A 19,833-nucleotide genomic window follows, 5' to 3' on the forward strand; every position below is an offset into this window, starting at 1 on the left:
AGACCAAATTATACGCTTTTTAGCTATTAAGTGGAGGACTGTAGATCTTGAGAATGGAAGGTTATTTGTGGTCTTCGTGGATCTTCGATCCGCGTTTGAGCTTGTCATAAGGCTGAAATTATGGGAAACCATGTGCAGGGTAGGGGTCCAGAGAGGTCCGTCGACCCTAATCCAGGCACTTTATACAGACAATTATGCTAGGGTCAGGTGGGGACCTGCAGGAGAACTAACAAATGAAATAACATTTTAAGAGGAGTGCACCAAAGGTGCGTTCTTGCCCCACGCTCTTGCTCCTATATATCAACAAGTGCTTACCATATCTTTTTAACAGTAAGAATCACATCTTAAATGCTTGATGGAATCTGGATATGCTCTAAAACATGCAAAGTACTCTACTTCAAACTTATTTTATCAGCCACTTGCTCATTTGGAGGTGTGCTGACTTACAGACCCAGATCCCCTTTTCTAAAGGAGTTAAAACACCTATTAGAACCTTTCTTAGCAATAAATGCTTGACCATCATGGGTGATTTTAACTTACATCTCGAAGAGACTGACCACCAAGACTCAAGCTCTCTTACGGAAGTTCTCTCAAATCTGGAAAGACACAATTGGTATCTGCCCCTACTCTTAGGGCGGGTCACACACTGGACGCTGTTTTCACTAATGATATTAAGCTGGCCTATCAATCAGTCACCCCCGATAGCTGCTCCTACCACAGCACAGTAGCCTTTTCTTTCATATCCTCATCCTCAGTTAGCAGAAGTCACCCCCTTGCACCACGATGAGGTCAAGAAGTTGGAAGGGGGTATCTGTTGAAGCTCTGTCCAAAACGTTAAACAGCATACCCTTTGAAATCCCAGAGAACATAGATTTGGGGGTGGAGGCATTTGCAGAGTGGCTAGAGAAGGCAGCCAACAAGTTAGCCCCCCCTTAGGGTAGTAACGCAAAAAAGACTCGCTCTGTCGAAAAAACAGTAAGAGCAAGAAAGAAATCACCTATAGAAAGCATATCAAGGAATATAAACTCGCTTTAACTGAGGAAAAATCCAAATACTGCACGGAAAAAATTGAACATGCCACATCTGCTAGAGAACTCTTTAGGGTAGTGCAACAGATCTCGACCCCCTAGCTTACTGGAGAGCCTGAGGGCTCACAACTATTTTGCAACCAGTTAGCACATTTCTTTCATTCCAAGATTGTAGATGTCCATAAAGGGTGTGAAGCAACTCCTAACACACCTTTGCAGTCAACCTGCCTGCAGTTCTTCACCTGGCAGCCAGCACCATAGCCCATCCTCTTTTCAATTTAATGAACAAATTGATCATCTCCGGATCTTACCCCTGGAGATGGATGGAGGCAATTATTATTCCCCTTCTAACGAAATCTAATTTGGACAGTATAGACTGTAAAAATGATTGTCTGATCTCACTGCTTCCCAGCCCAGCAAAGATTCTAGAGAAGCAACCTTAATATCCATCTTATGAAATTCACAGAACAGCAGCAATGGCTGGACAATTCTCAGTTCAGTTTCAGGAAACATCTTGGAACGGAAACTGGGCTGATCTCAGCCACAGACTGCATTAAGTGGCTAGTGGATGAAGGACAAGGAGCAGCTCTGATACTCTTGGATCTATCAGCAGCATTTGATACCATCTCGCTTTTTCTCCTGATGGAACGTCACCAAAGTCTGGGTATCACTCATCAAGTCCTGGCCCTTCTGTCCTTAATCCTTAGGGATTGATCTCAAAAGGTGAAATTACAGTACTTCTACTCAAAGGTTTTTTCCCTGCCATGTGGAGGGCTGCAGGGATCATCATTGAGCCGAACACTCTTTAATCTTTATGTCCCCCCCTTGCAGCAATAATTCAAGCATTTGACGTGAAGGTAGTGTCATATGCTGATGACACTCACCTTTTTACGCCAATCCTCAAGAATTCATGCTCCATAGCAGATCATTTCTCATGATGCATGCCGGCAATGGCAGACTGGATAGGCCAAAACTTTCTGAAACTTTAATGGGAAAAAAACTGAGGTGCTGCTCTTTGGTAAAGGACCATTAAGATGGAACAGTAGCTTGTGGGAGAATCACTAGGAACCTGTCCTAACCACGGGAAGAAGGCTAGGAACCTCAGAGTTCTATTAGATACTGAAATCAATTTTAATGCCCAGGTGAATCACACAGTAGCAACCTGCATCTGGATCATAAGGATGCTTAAGAAAATAATATTCAGCAGTCAGCACGTAAGCAGGTAGCACTTGCCCTAGTTATTTCCAGACTGGATTATTGCAACTCACTTTACCTAGACTCCAATAGGAGCACTCAGCACAGACTTCAGGTGGTGCAAAATGTGCTTGCCATCTTAATTCTCAATATCCCTACGTGCCAGTCTGCTGCCAAGGGACTAGAGGCCTTACACTGGCTTCCTAATAGAAAGCGCATTATTTTTAAATCTCTATGCATTGTGCATAAGGACCTTTACCTCCCCAGGCCACTATGGATAAAAACTATGTTTTGTTGGTATCTCCCAGGAAGAAACCTGCGATCAGCGCATCAAAACCAGCTCATAGTGAGAACCAAAAGAAAGAAATGGGGTGACAGAGCATTCTCAACTGTAGCAAGCAGACTCTGTAACTCCCTCCCACAAAGCCTCACGGCTATCCCTCAACTGATGTCTTTCAGGAAAACACTCAAGACCTGGTTGTACTCCCTATAGACTACTCCCCCTGAACATCCATAGGCGAAGCAGGGTTTCTCCAGATGGTTGTTTACAGCGCCTTGATACCTCTGGGTAATTGTAGCGCTTTACAAATTCATATCAAAATCAAATAAAAAGATAAGAATGATTCCCCCAAGATCAAAGACATAAAGACACTGTGTTTATTATTTGCTGATGACACCTTGCTACTGTCTAAAAGTCCCCAGGGTTTATCCATACTGCTCAAGAAGTTCTCCCAATATTGTAGAGATTATTGGTCAGAAATCAACAATATTAAAACAAAGTACATGGTATTTGGAGATCGCAAGGGTAAAATAAGAAGAATTACATTATTGAATGGGGAGGAGGATCTCTGGGTTTGATTATCTGGGTGTTCGTCTGGAAGACTCACAAAGGTGGGCAGCTCAGTTGTGGAAGAGTACTCTGTCCCTAAAACAGTGCGCAGGGTCCATTATAAGGTTTGCAAACAGGGCACCTTCTTTTACCATTTCCCCTCCCTTGGAAATCTATAAAAGTCAAGCATGTGGGGTGGCTCTTTATGGAGCTGACATTTGGGGCCATTGCAATATGAAGATGAAAAAGCGCAGAGAACATTTTTGTCAACTCGCTGCTAAAAATCCCCCCAAACACTCCCACACTCCCACCCGAGTAGATCTAAATTTGAAATGCCTCTCTGATATTGCCGCATTGAGACCGAGCCAGTATTGATTAAGGGTGTGGGTCACAGAAGAACTTGTGTCCTATAGGGAATGGGTCTTTAGGCTTGTTAGAGGGATCGTGTGCTGATAGGATCCCCTAGTGTGCCTATATAATGATCTGGTTATATAAATGTAAATGTAAATGTCAAGGTACTTATAGAGCGCACTGTCACCAGACGGACACCTTGCGGTGTCGCCTTTTGCGGTTTCCTGGCGCTGATACTCATACCGCTGTGGAACCCCTCCTGGCTTTCCCTGTGAAGTGTCCACTCCTGGGCACCCCCAGGGTGAAGCCAGGCATCCTTAGCGCTGTTGGGGCCGGTGTATAATATAAGCTAGTATTATATAAGCTAGGACTAGTAGGTTCTGGGAAAAAATAATAATCCAAGACCACTTCGGGTAGCCTGACTGCTGTTTTTCTTTCATTTAACTGTAGCTTTGAGTTGGATATGTACTTGCGAGTGCACTTTTTATGAAGCTTAGAATGGGCACACTACCAATAGCTTCTTTTACTTGCTTTTGGAAGAAAGGGCCAGGTAGATCGAACATTTGCCTTATAGGACGTGAGGTTCCAGAGTCCATTGAACATGTTTTATTTTTCTGCACAGCCTACACAAAGCAACGGGCTGGTAGGATTAGACCACTATACAAATTGATGGGCTTTGAAGACCGCATTACAGCACTGAGAGTATGCGATCTAATATGAGTGGCCCAGTTGTCTTTACATTTGGCAAATTTGTAACAGCTATATGGTATCTGAGGTCAAAGAAAATCCATGTCTACGAAAAAATTCTAGGGATATTTTAAACTCCACATACTTATGTTGAGAGGGTTGCAACCTGTTTTTAGCATTTCTATTAATTATTACTTTCATATGCACATATATGTATTTGGTTTTACCTATTCGATTTATTCATGATTGTATATTGGTGCCTTTTATTATTTTTTAATTAACTGAAATAAAGGAAATGTTTGATTGATATATAAGTATACTATTACACAATTTTCAGATACTATGACAGAGGCAGTAAAGTACATAACTTCACAGAAAGGAAAACAGTTACTATTACTAACTCACATGGGCTTCACCTACAGCCAAGAAAGTGCATCAACATAAAATATAAACTGGAAAAGTACCAAATATTCTAATGCATGCTATGTGAGGGCAACTACAAACAATGATGATGTAATTCATGTAAGAGAGCACCACCACCCCCAAATGTGAGACAAATAGAAGTAAGGGAGATATTAAAAGATAAAAGGGGACACACACTAGTTCCCAGGAACCCACGACCAAAATCCTTCAAGTTATACTGCCTAAAGTCCCAGAACACATCACAGGCCGTCTACCACCTACCCCACTTTAAAATGTTTAATTGCTTGAACTACAAAAGCCACCAGCGGTGCTCCTCCTGCCCCTAGAAGATATCAAGACATACAAATACCTGAACATTTAACAATGACACATAATATAGAAGCTTTTCTTTTACATGTCAACCTAAATATTGAGAAATTGATCCTAATATTCTCCTCAGCAAATAACTTACTAAAACTTTAACATTCTCAAATGTGGATGATGTATGGGAACTTCAAAATGTGTTCCAACCATTTACTCAGATATACATTATACAAGGTGAAGATCAAAATACTAATATCCCTTTTATATAAGTCCTACTACCAAATAAACAAAGCAGCACTTAATACAACCTCTTAAACCATATTCTACATAAAACAAATAAGTACAACCCACCAAACGTAATCATGGACTTTGAGCAAGCCATGATTCAAACCATTTTACAATTTTTCCCCAAACAGCCATACAAGGCAGTTACTATCATTTCAACCAAAGCATATGGAGACACATCCATAAATCTGCACTAAGTGTAGAATATTCCATAAACAGCTAATTTTCATTTGAAGAAATGATAGCCCTAGCCTATATCCCTGTCACAGAGGTAGAAATCCACTACAATTTACTAATGGAAATCCCTTTCTACCAACAAAATGACAACAAACTAAGCCCACTAATAGATTAATTCAAAGGCACTTGGGTTGGCAGACTGCATCGCTCCATACACAGATGCCAACCCAAATTCCAAATACCATGGTGAAATGTCTGTGAAGCACCTTAGCACAGACAGTCAAAACGAACAATGCAGTAGAAGAATGGCACAGTGCCTTCCAATCCACACTAGACATAAACCATCCTACAGTCTATAAAGGTATAGAACCATTACAAAAAGAACAAAACTACTAACAACTACGAATTGAGCAATCTGTTAGCTCCTCACCTTAGCAAACAAACCAAAAGAATGCATGATATGCTACAATGTAAAGTCAAACTCTTCATAAATAACAAAAGAGTGAATTACATAGAAGTGATAGCCAAAAGCATATTATAAAATAAATAATAACCTACCAAAGTCCTAAAGCATTATCACACTGTTCTATATATCACTTACACACCCACTCACCCACACAGGCACTCCCACAGCCAGTTACCTTAGTATGTATGTTTACCACTCAGTATATTTTAGAAAACACTCAAAATCACTGGAGGATGTCATTTTAGATGTAATCAGTGATGTTATTTGAGATGTCATCTGTGATGTCACTGACCATGTCATGAGTGATATAATATATGAGGTCACAAGCAGTGCTTTGCAGGGGAATAGGTTATAGCTAGGGCAGCTAACTATAACTGCTGAATTTCTCTCATTTTGTATGAGTGTAATGTGAGCCTAACTTTAAAGTTCCAGCAACCTTTGATTTTTTCCAGTGAATATATATCTATATCTATTTCTATATCTATATTACCTACTGGCGACAGGATGTATAGGTGTATGAGTACATATGATGAGTGAGTACATGTATGAGTGACTGTATAGGTACTGTTGGTGAATGAGTGGATCTGTGTGTAGATCTTGGAATTACTGAATAAGTGTGTTGTAACTGGTATTGGTGTGTCCATTGTTTTGAAAATGTTAGTTTGTATTTTTGAGTGTGTGTATCAAAGGTTATATTAGGGTGAGAGGAGGTCTGCCACTCTATCACAAGGATGATGTCATCAGTGATGTCATTTGAGATGTCATCAGTGATGTCATGAGTGATGTCCCTGACCATGTCATGAGTGATGTAATATGTGACGTCATCAGCAGTGCATTTCGGGCGCATGAGTTATAGTTAGCTGAACTAACTATAACGGGGGAATTTCTATGGTTTTGTACGAGTGAAATGTCCAACTAACTATAACGCCCCTGAAACCTATGTTTTTTTCAGTGAATATCTATCTATCTATCCATCTATCCATCTATCCATCTATCTATCTATCCATCCATCCATCCATCCATCCATCCATCCATCCATCCATCCATCCATCCATCCATCCATCCATCCATCCATCCATCCATCCATCCATCCATCCATCCATCCATCCATCCATCCATCCATCCATCCATCCATCTATCTATCTATCTATCTATCTATCTATCTATCTATCTATCTATCTATCTCTCTATCTATCTCTCTATCTATCTCTCTATCTATCTATCTATCTCTCTATCTCTCTATCTCTCTATCTATCTCTATATATGTATATAAATCTGTCCGGGAAGCAACTTTAAATATCCTCAAACAAGAGTGGATGTTTTCAAATTCATTAGGAAACTAAAACTCTTGAAACATTTCAAACTCAATAAAGCGACTGAAACAGTGAATATATCCGAATCCACCACTGCAATGGACGAATTGGTTCAAGTTTGTGATATTCCTTTACTCCATTCCCTGCATACTTTAGCTCAAGAAGAAAATGATACAACTAATTCCACACAAGAGGATTTGTTGGAGTTGGGAATGCGATGTAATCTAAGCAGTCCTACCCCCTTTCGACCACCTTCATCATTTATACCCATGATGCCTAAGGATGCAATTGACATTTTTAGTGAATGTGTCATAGAGGATCTTAAACAACTTAATAGAACAGTATTGCAAAAAAAAAAAAAAAGAAAATATAAGGATAAGCAATACTCTATACTCATGCGGAAATTACAAACAAATGAAAATCTTGTGATTAATAATTCGGATAAAGGGGGCAACATAGTCCTGTGGCCTCGAGAACTTTACATGCAGGAAGCACAAAAACATCTAGGAGATTCTGAATGTTATAGAAAAGCGACATTCAATGACTTAAAACACATCAAGGAACTATCGAAATGGAGAAGAATGGGACTATTAAGTAAAAATTAATTTGTTTTTTTTAAAAATTATTACCCTATTACACCAGTACTATACTTTATTCCCAAGGGTACACAAGAACATAACTCCAGTACCAGGGAGGCCCATAATATCGGCACAAAAGGGATTACTAGAACCTATGTCTAAATATGTCGATTACTTTCTCCATGATTATGTAGAGACGTTACCGTCCTACATCCGTGACACTGGCCATTTTCTATCCAAGATACAATTTGTAGAATGGAAATATGAATATATCCTGTTGGTCATGGATATAAGTTCATTATACACTAGTATACATCATACCGACGGAATAATAGCCAGTAGACACTTTTTATCTAAACGTTTCAGTGAATACCATCAGCACAATTTACTGATTCTAGACATGATCAATATCTGTTTGACCAACAATTATTTCCTCTTCAATAAAGAGGTGTTTCAGCAGCTTCGCGGAGTGGCGATGGGGGCATGTTTTTACCCCAGCTACGCGTGTCTCCACGTCGGCTGGTGGGAGGAGCATGTCCTCAAGACCACTCACAAAAAGCTGTTTGAAACACACGTGAAACAGTGGTGGTGATTCATAGATGACGTATTCGTCATCTGGGAGGGCTCTATAGAAACAGCTTATGATTTTGTCAAAACAATTAACAGTAATGAGCTGAACCTAAGTTTCACAGCAGAAGCTAGTAAGGAGAAAATACAGTTCTTGGATGTTGACATCTACATCAAAGATAATGTTATTCACACCAAACTACACAGAAAAAGTACTGCAGGTAATGCGGTGCTACACGCCAGTAGTTCCCACCCTAATCATTTGATTAAAAGTATCCCCTATGGGGAATTCTTGAGGATCAAACATATCTGTAATTCGGATAATGACCTTAAGAATTGTCAAATGGAGGCGTTCCATAGATTCATGAATCGAGGGTACAAAGAGAAGGACCTAAAGGTAGCCCTGAATAAAGGGAATACTCTAACTACTGGCGATTAAATAATTATCAATACATGCAGTGACAGTAACTCGCCTGAACCAGACAACACAATAAGACTCATTACAGCGTACAGCCAACAAGAGAAACAGTTTAGAAAGATCATCTATAAAAATTGGCCCATCATAAAAACTGATCTTACTATGTCTCTAATGGTGCCTGAATTATCCAATATCATCTTTAGACGCGCTCCCTCAATGAGGAATGCACTGGTTAGATCTAGTCCAGAGGTTATAAGTATATCCAACTGGCTGTCTAAGAGAATGGGCTTTTTTAAGTGTAGCTCTTGCAGAGCTTGCAAATTTGGTAGAAACATAAGTGAGATAACTACAGCATTTGATCCAAACCCTATGAAGATTACTAAAATGCTAACATGTCGTACAGAATTTGCAGTTTACGTTTTAGAATGTTCCTGCAAATTAAGATATGTGGGCAGTACCAAATTGCAAGCTTTTAACCACATTTTGCAGCATCTGAGAGCTATAGTGAACTTGGATCCCAGTTACCCAGTAGCTAGACATTTTAAACATGTGCATAAGACTAACTTAAAGGAACTTAGTTATTATGTTATAGACACAGTGCCCAAATCAATCAGAGGAGGTAACAGGGAGAAGAAACTTAGACAACTGGAGTCACATTACATACTAACTCTCGACACCAAAATGCCCAAGGGTCTAAACAATGGAGAGGAACTGCATCATGTTTTATAACTATACTGTGTGTGAATAACTTGAACTGTAAATGTATCCAACCACTTTTTTAGACACTCCATTTTTTATTCAACTGTCTTTTAATCCGGTTTTTAGACGGAGTTTTATCATGGGTTTTTAGCTGGAGTTCCCGGCCTTTTTACCTTTGATTTAGCTGGTCTTTTAGCGGGACGAGAGCCGAGAATATATATTTGGGGTTGATTTTAAAGTGGTATTCCCTTATTTATTGTTGAAACATCTAAGACTCGTGTTTAATTAACCTTTTGATATTGGTCTTCTATTCTGCCGGTTTCTCCCAGTGAACGCATTGTATTTTAGCTCTTGCTAACTATTTGGGGAACCGGAAAACAATGAAATGCTAGCAGAATCTCTTTTTTTGCTCAAATCCCACAGGGGGATCGAGATAGGAAATGTATTGCATTTATACATAGTATCTGATTATGCTATAACATCATATAGGCTTCTCACATTTGAATATTATCATTTTTTAACAGTTATGCCGTTTTAAATAACAGGTGAATATTATTATGATTCTATGCACTTGCACTTTATTTCACATATTTATTTATTTATATTTGCAATTTTGCACATTGTGAAATGTGATTTAAAACATTTTGTATTTATATGATGAGAAGTAAAAGTGTTTCTTCTATCTCTATAACATAGTCTTTGTGCAATAAGTCTTTTTTCACTGTTTTCACTAGTATATATTGCGGATTGACCCTAAGCATGTCATGTGATCAAGACAGTGTTTCACTGTCAAAACGCGTAATGCTGGAATGCTGGATAATGCTGCTGAATTGGACGCAATTAATCGCACTTAAGGATTTCAATAACACGCTGTGGTCCGTACCTGTATATATATATATATTATCTACTGGCGGTCGCCAGTAGATAGTTATAGTTAGGACCCTGTTTCCATAGGAAATCCGCAACATTCTATTTGGAATAACTTTGGCGCCGGTCGATGAATCCTCGCGAAATTTTCAAAATAGGTGGGGCGCTACGCTCCGCTCCTACCCTGAAAGTCTCGGGGGGATTCGTCAAGCGGGGGCTGAGAAAAAAGGGGGGTCCCAAAACGCGTTTTTCCCATGCATTTTTCCATAGGACCTTTAGACACAGCTACAGCCCGAACGGCTGAACAGAGTTACTTGAAATTTGGCAGAGAGGTAGTCCTCAGGTCAAGGAAGTGCCTTTTGTAGGTCTGGTGTAAATCTGTTCAGTAGTTCCTGAGAAAATAGCATTTAAATCAATATATATATGTGGGCGGAGCCTAACCACACATCTCATCCTGAGATCTGATTGGCTGTCAGCACTTCATCCAAGAAGTGTTGGCAGCCATCTTGGGACCAATATACATGATAGCACCTCATTAAAAAGCATTGCAGTTAATAGAAGATTTTAAGACTTTAGTTACATTATAAATCATTTGTTGATGGTACCATACTCATTTTAGGAATTGTGGTATGTTCTAAGGTGATTTCACCATGTGAAAAAGCCTTCTGCTGGGATATCATGATTGAGAGAAAAATATTTTCTCATGCTTTTACCACAGAGGTTTGGAAGGTGATCTATAAGCTAAACTGAGAGCTTATTTTCTGTAAATTCACATTATCTTTCTCAGTCATGTGAGAATGAAGTCTGACATTCTCAGTAAAACATGTACATCCAACAAGGGCAGAGACTGTCAGTTGATTCCTTTGTGTTCTACTGCAGCTTTCCAGAGTGTTCCAAAGAACTACTAGAGCGCTAACCGTCCTACTTATGATAAATGTATGGCACACCTGAAGCCATCTTGCTTGGATTAAAGTGGTAACTCTTAAAACATTTAATTTAAAAAGGAACAAAATGAGGGGGTTCATTTTTCCATAAAAAGTATGATTAGTGCTGCAGAAAAAAAATTAGGGCACATTTTGAGTGACTTCTCAAATCCTGGCATGCAGACTGAAACATGCACTTTCAATACCAGCAGCAGTTTTCCCTGGTGAGCAGTAGCTTTACTACAGTGATCTAATGAGCAAAAAGAGTGCTAACATTCTGATTTTACGGCAAATGTGTGACACATTTGAATGCCTTCTTGATGGAATCAAAGTAAAAAACTGAAAGTATTTCCTACTGAGGAGACTGCAGTAAATGAGGAAATTAGGAAACTTCATAACAAATAAGTCTCCCAAGATGGCCACCAGAGACAAAAGAGCCCAAATGTAGCCCAAATATCACCCAGATGTAGCCCAAGTATAGCCCAATGACAGAATATCCAAGAATGTTCTTAAAAACAACTAGAGCACTTACTGTCTTCATTATGACAAAAGTATGGCACACCTGAAGCCATCTTGATTGGAATAAACTGGTAACACTTAAAACATTTAATTTAAAAAGGAACACAATGAGGGGGTTCATTTTGCCATAGAAATTATGATTAATGCTGAAGAAAGAAAATGAGGGCACATTTTGAGTGACTTCTCAAATCCTCTTCTATTTCATTAAAAAATTCTGACATGCAGACTGAAACATGCACTTTTAATACCAGGAGCAGACTTCCATGGTGAACAGTAGTTTTACTACAGTGATCTAATGAGCAACTAGAGTGCTAACATTCAGAATTCATGGCAAATGTGTGACATATCTGAATACCTTCATGATGGAATCAAAGTAAAAAACTGAAAGCATTTCCGACTGAGGAGACTGCAGTACATGAGGAAATTAGGAAACTTCATAACAAATAAATCTCCCAAGATGGCCGCCGGAGACAAAAGAGCCCAAATGTAGCCCAAAATCACCCAGATATAGCCCAAATATAGCCCAATGACAGAAGTGTGCAAAACACTTATTATTTTGAGTTTTTGCAGTGTTATATAGTGCAGACTTGTCAGGTATTGGAGTGCTTTACATGAGCATTGGTTACATCACACAAGAACAAATTCATTTTGGTTGTAGACATGGGGAGACTAAGTGATTTGACCAGAATCACAGAATGTCGAGCTGAAGCAGAAACTTCAACCTGGTTCCCCAGTTGCAAAGTCTGCAGTTCTGGAAGTAACACCACATCCTCTCCCCTAAGTGCAACATTTAATCAAGTTGTCAACTAGATAAAAAAACATAAAGATAACAAATAATTTAAAAGTGCTTTGTCGCTATTTGAAAACTCAGAAAATATGTCCTTATTTTAGTCTTTTAGAGCACTAACCATAATTTTGATGCCAATAAGACCCTCTCATATATGTAATTTCTAAAGGAATGCTCTAGGTATTACAGTTTTGATTACATCAAGATGATGTCAGGCGTTCCACACTTTTGTAATAAATATAGAATGTTAGCAATCTAGTTGTTCATTAGGATACTGTTGAGAGGCAGAGGCCAGGGGCACGGACTCTGAAAATTGAAGGCAGGTAGGAGGGTGCAAAGGCAACAATTTAACCACACTGAGCAGGCAGGAAGGGCCGTGGAAGCACAACAGACTATGGAGGGCAGTGGAAAGGGGGGCAGGGGCAACAAACCAACAATACAGGACTTGCAAGAGAGGCTGTTGGAGGGAAGATCTATTACGGGTCAAGGAAGCTAGGGGCGGTCCCCAGAGCCCCGGGAGCCACCACAGAACTGAGCAGGAGAGTGAGTCAGGGACAAAAGGGGCACCTTAATTTGAGCCGGGGTGCCTAGGAACGCTTGCTCCAAAAATGAAGAAAACAGACATATGAGACATGGAATTGGAGGCAGAATACAATGGCAGTTTAATGAGAAGATGCAACTTCAAAGAAACCGCAGAATAGAGACATAAAGTACAAAATACAGAATCCAGATAATCATACAGCTGTCATGATATTCTCTGTATCTCAATTAATGGACTGACAGAGAGAGAGAGAAAACACATCTATAAATGCATCATGAGAAACAAGTTACACCAAGGAAAATGTTACCTAGGGACACTCACATTTACTCTTAGAGCAAGCATTCCTGCAATTACAATACAACATCTTTTAAATGCAAAAGTAAAGAGAACAATGGTTAAACATAACATGACATTTCATATAGGTAAAATAGAATAAGATACTTCAAGCAAAGCAGAGCAAGACATTTTAAGCAAAGGAAGACAAGAGCTCCCAGTTCTTGGGGAAAACCTGCACAGCCTGTTAACCTACATACAGACGGCGAGGTTGTCCGTCGATATCTGTGGGTGCTCCCTTTTTATATCATTTTGTGGGCTCCTTTGCACGCTACATCTACCTACGTATGCTACCCAAAAGCTTCGTCTGCAGATTTTACCAGACATTTCGTCATTTACCCACTTAATGCTGACAATGGACTGGGTGAAAAGGTCAGTCTCTCAGGCCAATCGCTTATCGTAAGTTCCATAGAGCAAGCAGAAAATAATGGGTATTGTACAGGAATTCAATATATTCATGTATAAAATCTCCTCAGTTCTCCTAACTTGACGCTCTGCGGTTGCCACTTCCTTAAAAGCGGGAAACCTGCCCAGGAAGCTAGTACCAGTCCAGGATGCAGCCTACTGTATGTCGACAGCTTCAGGGGGATGTTGAACTTTGATACCGAGCACGGAGCACTCGGGTAGGGTGGGGGCTACTAGTTTGGAGCAGAAGGCCTCGCAGACCTGCCTTCAGACTGCTATACACTAAAATTGCAGAGCTATGGTCAATTTAACAAAGAGGCCTACATATTGAACAGAAGGGCCTACACAGGGGTTTTATGCTGGCTGAGGGGTAAGGATGTCTCAGGATAATTATATAGCAACACAGGACCCGCTGGTCAATTTAATACGGCCTACAAATGCGGCTGGCAGGGCAAGGACAAGGGTCTCATACTTCAGGTGTGGACAGAACGGGCCAGGGGCCCCCTGTGATACAAAATCTACCCTCCTTCAAGGCTGTGGCAATGTAATAGACCATTGTGGGCAGAAGGAAGAGGCAATGGTAGTACAACCATACATGCCAACAGACCCGATTCAGCCAGGAAACGTCCAATGTTTTTAAGCTCAAATGGGCTTTATTTGATCTGTCTCCTGTCTACAATATCCTCTTTTTCAATGTAACTCAAAGGGGAAAATCAATACCCCAGTTTTTTTTCAAAATCTCCCTCTTACCAAGTTCAAAATGTTCGCAAGTATGGTACATTGGATCATGGAAGGAAATGGGATAGGGACATAGACTTGGATAACAGAGGACAGGAGAGACATGGAGAGGTGCACCAAACTGACCCTGCAGGGCAGGCATCAGGGTTTGCAGCAGCACAATACACCACACAGGGCATGCAGGACGGGAGTGCAGCACAACAATCCATAGAAAGCAAGAGGGAGGGGACAGGACCATGCACATGGACAACAGAGAACAGAGGGGCAAGAGGCAATGGTAGCTAGCTGACCATAATGGACAGACAGGAGAGAAGGCTGCAGCATAACAGACCATAAAGGGCAGGAGGGACGGATCAGGGGCATTACAATGGAACAGACAAGCCAGGAGGGAGGGAGTAGGGGTCTGCACATGTAAACAGAGGGCTGGGGGCAAGGGGGCAGGGCAGGAGCAGCAAGATGGCCATGGAGGTCAGGCAGGATGGGCACTAGAAGCAAGACACAACATGAAGAGCAACAGTGAGACTGTGATGGCATACACACAGACCATGGAGGGAAGGTGGGAGGGGGTCAGGGGCAGCTAACTGACCACACAGGGAAGGTGGGAGGGGCCATGGCAGCACAGAAGACCATGCATGGCAAGTGGGAGGGTTAGTGGCAGCACAATGGCTATGATGGGCAAGAAGGAGGGTGCAGGGGCATGCACAAAGGACGATGGAGGATAGAAGGGAGGGTCAGGACCTGTGCACAGACAAGAAAGTTCAGGGGAAGGGGCCTCACAACAGACCACACGGGGCAGGCAGGAGGAGCAGTTGCAGCACAACAGACCAGGGAGGGCAGAAGGGCGTGGCAGTACAATGGGCCATGTAGGACAGGAGGAAGAGGATAGAGGCATGGCATGTGGACAGGCAGGGTGGAGGTGGCAGGGACAGGTTACAGTCATCTGACAATGCTAGGCAGGTGGGAGGGGAGTGGCAGCTCAACAGAACACTCAGAGTAGATAGGAGTGGCAGGTCCATGGGACATGGTGGGCAAAAAGGACGGAGCAGGGGCATGCACAAAGACATCGGAGGGCAGGGGGAAGGAGAATAGGGGCAGCAAGCTAAGCACAGAGTTTAAGCAGGAGGTCAATGATGGGGCATAGAATTGGGCAATGGAGGGCTGGAGGAGTGGACTGGTACATCATACTAAATTGAGGGCAGTGGCAGCACATCAGACCATGCATGGCAGGAGGGAGGAGGCTAGTCCATGGATTCACACAACAGAGGATAGGGAGGAGGGGGATGGGGAAGCAAGCTAACTGTTCAGAGAAGGCGGGTATTAGAAACTTTATTGTTTTTAAAACATTTTGTCTGTGCAAACTACTTAAAATATGAACAAGTATGCAGCATAATCTCACTTTTATTCAGGAAGAAGAAGACGTTAGTGACTGTGACTCCGGGCTCACTTGGCAAAAACACCCCCTGACCCTCCACCCCCTATCGCAAAATGTAATGCCCGTGAAAAGGGTAGGTGAACACAGTGTTATATAGAACATAGTCCTGAGAGCACGATTGAAAATGAAAACTAGATATAGTGTATGGTATAAACTATGCACCAAAAAGTGTGATATAAGATGAACCAGGCGTGAAATATAATATGCAATACATTGTGCGCAATGACAGATTCATTGGAGAGCGCGAGATAGCACAGGCACTAGCGCGTGCTATGCGATATGCGCCTTGGAGTGTAATATGCACAGGGCAGTGTTGTGTAACCTAACTAGTCTCTAAAGTTGTAATATAAAATATGTGCTGGGGAGTGTAACGTTGCATATGCACTGTGACAAAGATATGGATCCCAAATTGTAATATGTATGGCATAGCACTGTGCGTTATAACATAGGCATCGAGGAAGGCACGTTAGATGGGGCAATATAACCCGTGCGAAGACAAGTGTGGCATGACATTTTCACGGGGTGGTGTTACAGTGCACATGGGCTAGAGAGTGTCATAGCATATGCACTAGCTAGTGGAATACAATACAGAGGTGTGTGGCACTCGGCAGGCAATGGTGGGTGTAACACAGCATTGGGCTCTGTCAGGAGCGCGCTGTGACTCGCAAGTGATGTTCGTCCCCTTTCCAGAGAGTAAAATAAAAAGTATTACACATCCGGCAGTGGATGTGTGTTTTATTAACTGTGAGGGGGGTTTCTTGCATAGTTTTGGTCGAATTTTTGTCGAATCCCCTTTGAATGGCTTGGTGTGCATGTGTATTAAATGTGCCCGTCAATAGCTACCCATGTTTGTATAAATAAACGACAAGGGTGTCTACCGGGATTAGGCACGGTAGAGCATCAGACATGTCAGAACTTCACTAGTGGTGTAAATACATTCCACGTGGATTAATTGCATGCATAGTCGCCTTTTAATGAATATCACGCAAATCGTCATGGTGATAGGTACGTACGGTTTGTCCAGCATGTCCTAGGTGTGTCTATAAATATATATTTTTTAAAAATAATAAAAAACAGTGGCCGGCCCTGGGGATTGGGGTCAAAAAAATATAATTAGGAGACAGGCCCTGGGGGATGGGGTCATCAGGGCCAATAAATTAGAATAAGAAGGGGAACCACACAGCCCCCCTTCTTAAAAAAATAAAATAAATAAAAGACTGGCATCGTGCCGGAGGCCATGCCCCCTCCATGCAGCACTCTGCAAACGCGCCCCCAACAGGCATCTCCAGTATGCGCCAGGGAGCTGCGCTGCAGACAGGTGTTCTGAGGCCAAGCCCCTTTTTACACCTCTCTGCAACGCAGCTCTGTGGTGCTTACTGGAGGTACCTAGTGGTCTAGTGGTCTAGTGTGACCCTAGGGACCCTTAGGATTCAAGGGGACTTAATCTCTCAACTTAGAACAGCCACAGGGCGCGTTTACTCAGTGGTGAAGGGAGGGGACGGGGCCTGAGGTGACGTGTGCAAACACGCACCATGGCACGTTTTAAATTGGGGATATAATTTCCCTTCAATACTGAGGGCCCCTGGGGGCTAACTAGCCCACCAAGTGCTTCCAGTAAGCGCCACTGAGCTGCATTGCAGAGAGGTGGTCCAGGCCGTGCCACTTTTTACACCTCTCTGCAACGCAGCTCTGTGGCACTTACTGGAGGTACCTAGTGGGCTAGTTGGACCCTAGGGACCCTCAGGACTCAAATGAACTTAATCTCCCAACTAAAAACGGACACAGGGCGTGTTTACACAATGGTGAAAGGAGGGGACGGGGTCTGAGTTAACGTGTGCAAAAACGCCCTGTGGCCTGTTTTAAGAGGTAGTTTTAATCCCCATGCCCTATTATATACTAGGGGCTTATAGAGGAGGTAAGGCTAATCACAGGGGGACCCCAACGCATAATGTTCCCTAGTGTATGTAGGTGTTTTCACTGTATTCTAAGTGTCTTTTAACATAGCACTGGCTCTAGGACTGGTTAGTCAGACTCAGTTACCACCAGTATCCGTCTGAAAAAGTTGAGGGTACAGGATGATTTTGCAACAAGGCTTCTTTCTGCTCTTCTTTTTGTTCTTTCTGCACGTTATCCTTCTTCCTGCACTTATCTTCGTATTTGAGGACTTCTGTTGCTTCTTTCTGCACTTCTTTTGTTTCTTTCTGTGCATTTTTTCTTCTTTCTTCACATGTCCTATCTCTGTAGGCATAGTTAGAAATTAGCATTTAAAAAACCTTTGAAATTAACAGAAAAAACCATAGGTTTCAGGCACGTTATAGTTAGGAATTAGCATTTAAAAAACCTCAGAAATTCACTGAAAAAACCATAGGTTTCAGGGGTGTTATAGTTAGCTGGACTTTTCACTTGTACAAAACCATTGAAATTCCCCCGTTATAGTTAGTTCAGCTAACTATAACTCGCGCGCCCGCAATGCACTGCTGATGACGTCACATATTACATCACTCATGACATGGTGACCAATATAATGTTTATGTGAATTCAGTAGTGATCTAACACTGACTTTGCAAATAATTCTGTTGAATGCAATAAGTACATGCTGAGAATGGACCACTGGGTCAAAATTTTGGTTAGCCTTGTTCCACCAATAAGTGCACGATAATGACAGACTGCACAAATCAAATGGAATTTCAAAATAGTGTGTAAGAAATTTATGTTGTTTTATTTTGGAACAATTCCGATTAATTGAATTTGTTAACTTGGTATTCACCTTTAAATATTTCAACCCGTATGACACACGACATGAAACTACGAGTCTGTTGTCCAGTTTTATTGTTGTAGTTCACCATGTGACTTGTTCACATTCACAGTTAAAAAAAGCCATTGAAACTTTATTGAATTGCTAGTGAACAAGCCTGCAGGACAGGCGAAATGCATCTAGCACTTCCAGCTGGCATTAAATAATTTTTTGCGCACAGACACGGCGTCGATTGCTTTTGTTGAGAAAGTTTGGCACGGTGCGCGCAAGGTGTGCGCATATAGATATATATGTACTTTTAACTGCAATTTTCTCAGGAAATACTGAACAGATTGACTCCATATATGCAAAAGGCACTTCCCTGACCTGAGGACTACCTCTTTGCCAAATTTCAAGTAATTCTGTTCAGCCGTTCGGGCTGTACCTTCGACTAAAGGTCCTATGGGAAAATGCATGGGGAAAACGCGTTTTGGGACCCCCTTTTTTCTCAGCCCCCGCTTGACGAATCACCCCGAGACTTTCAGAGTAGGAGCTGAGCGGAGCGCCCCAATTGTTTTTAAAAATTCGCGAGGATTCGTCAACCGGCGCCAAAGTTATTCAAAATAGAATTTTCAGATTTCCTATGGAAAGACGGTCCTAACTATAACTATCTACTGGCGACCGCCAGTAGATAATATATATATATATATATATTCACTGAAAAAACCATAGGTTTCAGGGGTGTTATAGTTAGCTGGACTTTTCACTTGTACAAAACCATTGAAATTCCCCCGTTATAGTTAGTTCAGCTAACTATAACTCGCGCGCCCGCAATGCACTGCTGATGACGTCACATATTACATCACTCATGACATGGTCAGTGACATCACTCATGACATCACTGATGACATCTCAAATGACATCACTGATGACATCATCCTTGTGATAGAGTGGCAGACCTCCTCTCACCCTAATATAACCTTTGATACACACATTCAAAAATAGAGACTAAAATTTTCAAAACAATGGACATACCAATACCAGTTACAACAACCTCTTCAGTAATTCTAAGATCCACATACACATCCACTCATTCACCAACAGTCCAATACAGTCACTCATACATGTACTCACTCATCATATGTACTCATACACCTATACATCCTGTTACACAATGCCACTCATCCATAGAGTTACTCACACACATAGTCACTCATGCTAATAAAGGATCAAACA

The sequence above is a fragment of the Triturus cristatus genome, chromosome 2_1 (genome assembly GCF_964204655.1).
Source record: "Triturus cristatus chromosome 2_1, aTriCri1.1, whole genome shotgun sequence".
NCBI classification, from domain to species: Eukaryota; Metazoa; Chordata; class Amphibia; order Caudata; family Salamandridae; genus Triturus; species Triturus cristatus.